The sequence below is a fragment of the Choloepus didactylus genome, chromosome 12, assembly GCF_015220235.1.
Source record: "Choloepus didactylus isolate mChoDid1 chromosome 12, mChoDid1.pri, whole genome shotgun sequence".
Lineage (NCBI taxonomy): Eukaryota > Metazoa > Chordata > Mammalia > Pilosa > Megalonychidae > Choloepus > Choloepus didactylus.
In genome coordinates this window covers 20,193,796-20,200,142 of record NC_051318.1, presented here as the reverse complement: position 1 = coordinate 20,200,142, position 6,347 = coordinate 20,193,796, and positions in this window count along the sequence as shown.

The following is a 6,347-nucleotide window of genomic DNA, read 5'->3' as shown; positions in this document are numbered from 1 at the left end:
AAGCTACCCTTCAATCCAGCAATTGCATTTCTTGGTATATACCTGGAAGATCTGAAAGCAGTGACATGAACAGGCATTTGCATGCCAATGTTCATAGCAGCATTATTCACAATTGCCAAGAGATGGAAACAACCCAAATGTCCTTCAACAGATGAGTGGATAAATAAAATGTGGTATATACACACAACGGAATACTACGTGGCAATAAGAAGGAACGATGTCGTGAAACATATGACAACATGGACGAACCTGGAAGACATAATGCTGAGTGAAATAAGCCAGGCACAAAAAGAGAAATATTATATGCTACCACTAATGTGAACTTTGAAAAATGTAAAATAAATGGTTTATAATGTAGAATGTAGGGGACCTAGCGATAGAGAGCAGTTAGTGAAGGGGGAACAATAACCCAATAAGAACAGATAAGCTATTGTGCGTAAATTTAACATTCTGGGAGTGCCAAGGAATGACTATGGTTTGTTAATTTCTGGTGGGTATGGTGGGAACAAGTTCACAGAAATGTTGCTATAATAGGTTACTTTCTTTCTTTTTTTTTTTTTTTCATGGTGAAAACATTTTCTTGATTTTATTTTTTTTTAATCTTCATTTTATTGAGATATATTCACATACCACGCAGTCATACAAAACAAATAGTACATTTGATTGTTCACAGTACCATTACATAGTTGTACATTCATCACCAAAATCAATCCCTGACACCTTCATTAGCACACACACAAAAATAACAAGAATAATAATTAAAGTGAAAAAGAGCAAGTAAAGTAAAAAAGAACACTGGGTACCTTTGTCTGTTTGTTTGTTTCCTTCCCCTATTTTTCTACTCATCCATCCATAAACTAGACAAAGTGGAGTGTGGTCCTTATGGCTTTCCCAATCCCATTGTCACCCCTCATAAGCTACATTTTTATACAATTGTCTTCGAGATTCATGGGTTCTGGGTTGTAGTTTGATAGTTTCAGGTATCCACCACCAGCTACCCCAATTCTTTAGGACCTAAAAAGGGTTGTCTAAATTGTGTGTAAGAGTGCCCACCAGAGTGACCTCTCGGCTCCTTTTGGAATCTCTCTGCCACTGAAACTTATTTCATTTCCTTTCACATCCCCCTTTTGGTCAAGATGTTCTCCGTCCCACAATTCCAGGTCTACATTCCTCCCCGGGAGTCATATTCCACGTTGCCAGGGAGATTCACTCCCCTGGGTGTCTGATCCCATGTAGTGGGGAGGGCAGTGATTTCACCTTCCAAGTTGGCTTAGCTAGAGAGAGAGGGCCACATCTGAGCAACAAAGAGGCACTCGGGAGGAGGCTCTTAGGCACAATTATAAAGAGGCCTAGCCTCTCCTTTGCAACAACCGTCTTCCCAAGGGTAAAACCTATGGTAGAGGGCTCAACCCATCAAACCACCATTCCCCTGTGTCACTGGTCATGTTAGCAACCATCGAGGTGAGGTAGGCCAATACCCCTGCATTCTCCACAGGCTCCTCAAGGGGGCACTACATATTTTTTTTCCCTGTTTTGTTTTTTTTTTTCTTTTTTAAATCAACTATATGAAAAAAAAATTAAAAAAAAAAACATACAATAAAAGAACATTTCAAAGAGACCATAACAAGAGAGTAAGAAAAAGACAACTAACCTAAGATAACTGCTTTACTTCCAACCTGTTCCTACTTTAACCCAAGAAAGTTACCTAATATAGCAACATTTCTGTGAATTTGTTCCTACTATATCCATCAGAAATTAACAGACCATAGTCATTCCTGGGCATCCCCATAACGTTAAATAGCTTATCTGTTCTTCTTGGATTATTGTTCCGCCTTCCGTAATTGCTCTCTATAGCTAGTTCCCCTACCTTCTACATTATAAACCATTTGTTTTACATTTTTCAAAGTTCACATTAGTGGTAGCATATAATATTTCTCTTTTTGTGCCTGGCTTATTTCGCTCAGCATTATGTCTTCAAGGTTCATCCATGTTGTCATATGTTTCACGAGACCGTTCCTTCTTACTGCTGTGTAATATTCTGTTGTGTGTATATACCACATTTTCTTTATCCACTCATCTGTTGAAGGACATTTGGTTTGTTTCCATCTCTTGGCAATTGTGAATAATGCTGCTATGAACATTGGCGTGCAGATATCTGTTCGTGTCACTGCTTTCCGATCTTTCGGGTATATACCGAGAAGTGCAATCGCTGGATCGAATGGTAACTCTATATCTAGTTTTCTAAGGAACTGCCAGACTGACTTCCAGAGTGGCTGAACCATTATACAGTCCTACCAACAATGAATAAGAGTTCCAATTTCTCCACATCCCCTCCAGCATTTGTAGTTTCCTGTTTGTTTAATGGCAGCCATTCTAACCGGTGTTAGATGGTATCTCATTGTGGTCTTAATTTGCATCTCTCTAATAGCTAGTGAAGCTGAACATTTTTTTCATGTGTTTCTTGGCCATTTGTATTTCCTCTTCAGAGAACTGTCTTTTCATATCCTTTGCCCATTTTATAATTGGGCTGTCTGTACTATTGTCATTGAGTTGTAAGATTTCTTTATATATGCAAGATATCAGTCTTTTGTCAGATACATGGTTTCCAAAAATTTTTTCCCATTGAGTTGGCTGCCTCTTTACCTTTTTGAGAAATTCCTTTGAGGTGCAGAAACTTCTAAGCTTGAGGAGATCCCATTTATCTATTTTCTCTTTTGTTGCTTGTGCTTTGGGTGTAAAGTCTAGGAAGTGGCCGCCTAATACAAGGTCTTGAAGATGTTTTCCTACATTATCTTCTAGGAGTTTTATGGTACTTTCTTTTATATTGAGATCTTTAGTCCATTTTGAGTTAATTTTTGTGTAGGGTGTGAGGTAGGGGTCCTCTTTCATTCTTTTGGATATGGATATCCAACTCTCCCAGCCCCATTTGTTGAAAAGACCATTATGACTCAGTTCAGTGACTTTGGGGGCCTTATCAAAGATCAGTCGGCCATAGATCTGAGGGTCTATCTCTGAATTCTCACTTTGATTCCATTGATCTATATGTCTATCTTTGTGCCAATACCATGCTGTTTTGACAACTGTGGCTTTATAATAAGCTTCAAAGTCAGGGAGTGTAAGTCCTCCCACTTCGTTTTTCTTTTTTAGAGTGTCTTTAGCAATTCGAGGCATCTTCCCTTTCCAAATAAATTTGATAACTAGCTTTTCCAAGTCTGCAAAGTAGGTTGTTGGAATTTTGATTGGGATTGCATTGAATCTGTAGATGAGTTTGGGTAGAATTGACGTCTGAATGACGTTTAGCCTTCCTATCCATGAACATGGAATATTTTTCCATCTTTTAAGGTCCCCTTCTATTTCTTTTAGTAGAGTTATGTAGTTTTCTTTGTATAGGTCTTTTACATCTTTGGTTAAGTTGATTCCTAGGTACTTGATTTTTTTAGTTGCTATTGAAAATGGTATCTTTTTCTTGAGTGTCTCCTCAGTTTGTTCATTTCTAGCATATAGAAACATTACTGACTTATGTGCATTAATCTTGTATCCCGCTACGTAGCTAAATTTGTTTATTAGCTCTAGTAGCTGTATCGTCGATTTCTCAGGGTTTTCCAGATATAAGATCATATCATCTGCAAACAATGACAGTTTTACTTCTTCTTTTCCAATTTGGATGCCTTTTATTTCTTTGTCTTGCCGGATTGCCCTGGCTAGCACTTCCAGCACAATGTTGAATAACAGTGGTGATAGCGGGCATCCTTGTCTTGTTCCTGATCTTAGAGGGAAGGCTTTCAGTCTCTCACCATTGAGTACTATGCTGGCTGTGGGTTTTTCATATATGCTCTTTATCATATTGAGGAAGTTTCCTTCAATTCCTACCTTTTGAAGTGTTTTTATCAAAAATGGATGTTGGATTTTGTTGAATGCTTTTTCAGCATCTATTGAGATGATCATTTGATTTTTCCCTTTTGAATTGCTAATGTGTTGTAATACATTGATTGATTTTCTTATGTTGAACCATCCTTGCATGCCTGGAATGAACCGCACTTGGTCATGGTGTATGATTTCTTTAATGTGTCTTTGGATTCGATTTGCAAGTATTTTGTTGAGGATTTTTGCATCTATATTCATTAGGGAGATTGGCCGGTAGTTTTCCTTTTTTGTAGCATCTTTGCCTGGTTTTGGTATTAGATTGATGTTAGCTTCATAAAATGAGTTAGGTAGTGTTCCATTTTCTTCAATGTTTAGAAAGAGTTTGAGTAAGATTGGTGTCAGTTCCTCCTGGAAAATTTGGTAGAACTCCCCTATGAAGCCATCTGGCCCTGGGCATTTATTTGTGGGAACATTTTTGATGACTGATTGGATCTCTTTGCTTGTGATGGGTTGATTGAGGTCTTCTATTTCTTCTCTGGTCAGTCTAGGTTGTTCATATGTTTCCAGGAAATTGTCCATTTCCACTACATTATCCAGTTTGGTGCCATACAGTTGTTCATATTATCCTCTTATAATTTTTTTAATTTCTTCAGAATCTGCAGTTATGTCACCTTTTTCATTCATTATTTTGTTTATATGGGTCTTCTCTCTTTTTGATTTTGTCAGTCTAGCTAGGGGCTTGTCAATCTTGTTGATCTTCTCAAAGAACCAACTTCTGGTGATATTTATCCTCTCTATTGTTTTTTTGTTCTCTATGTCATTTATTTCTGCTTTAATCCTTGTTATTTATTTTCTTCTACTTGGTTTAGGATTGGTTTGCTGTTCATTTTCTAGCTTCTTCAGTTGATCCATTAGTTCTTTGATTTTGGCTCTTTCTTCCTTTTTAATAAATGCGTTTAGTGCTATAAATTTCCCCCTCAGCTCTGCTTTTGCTGCATCCCATAGGTTTTGGTATGTTGTGTTCTCATTTTCATTCGTCTCTATATATTTAGCAATTTCTCTTGCTATTTCTTCTTTAACCCACTGATTGTTTAGGAGTGTGTTGTTTAACCTCCAGGTATTTGTGAATTTTCTAAGTCTCTGATGGTTATTGACTTCTAATTGTATTCCATTGTGGTCAGAGAATGTGCTTTGAATAATTTCAATATTTTTAAATTTATTGAGGCTTGTTTTATGTCCCAGCATATGATCTATTCTGGAGAAAGTTCCGTGAGCATTAGAAAAGTATGTGTATCCTGGTGATTTGGGATGTAATGTTCTGTATATGTCTGTTAAATCTAATTCATTTATCAGATTGTTTAGGTTTTCAATTTCCTATTGGTCTTCTGTCTGGTTGATCTATCTATAGGAGAGAGTGATGTGTTGAAGTCTCCCACAATTATTGTGGAAACATCAATTGCTTCCTTTAGTTTTGCCAGTGTTTCTCCCATGTATTTTGTGGCACCTTGACGGGGTGCATAGACATTTATGATTGTTATTTCTTCTTGTTGAATTGCCCCTTTTATTAGTATGTAGTGGCCTTCTTTGTCTGTCAAAACATCCCTGCATTTAAAGTCTATTCATCTGAGATTAATATTGGTACACCTGCTTTCTTTTGGCTGTAGCTTGCATGAAATATTTTTTTCCATCCTTTCACTTTCAGATTCTTTGTGTCCCTGTGTCTAAGATGAGTCTCTTTTATGCAACATATTGATGGTTCATTTTTTTTTGATCCATTCTGCGAATCTATATCTTTTAATTGAGGGTTTAATCCATTTACATTCAATGTTATAACCATGAAGGCATTTCTTGAATCAGCCATCTTATCCTTTGGTTTATGTTTGTCATATATATTTTCCCCCTCTCTATTAATATCCTTTATTGTACCCATACCGAATCTCTTTAGTACTGAACCTTTCTCCAAGTCTCTCTGTCCTTTCTTTGTTTCTCTGTCTGTAGGGCTCCCTTGAGTATCTCCAGTAGGGCAGGTCTCTTGTTAGCAAATTCTCTCAGCATTTGTTTGTCTGTGAAAAATTTAAGCTCTCCCTCAAATTTGAAGGAGAGCTTTGCTGGATAAAGTATTCTTGGTTGGAAATTTTTCTCACTCAGAGTTTTAAATATATCGTGCCACTGCCTTCTCGCCTACATGGTGGCTGCTTAGTAGTCACTACTTAGTCTTATGCTGTTTCCTTTGTATGTGGTGGATTGCTTTTCTCTTGCTGCTTTCAAAACTTGCTCCTTCTCTTCCGTGTTTGACAGTGTGATCAGAATATGTCTCGGAGTGGGTTTATTTGGATTTATTCTATTTGGAGTTCGGTGAGCATTTATGATTTGTGTATTTATGTTGTTTAGAAGATTTGCGAAGTTTTCCCCAACAATTTCTTTGAATACTCTTCCCAGACCTTTACCCTTTTCTTCCCCTTCTGGGACACCAATGAGTCTTA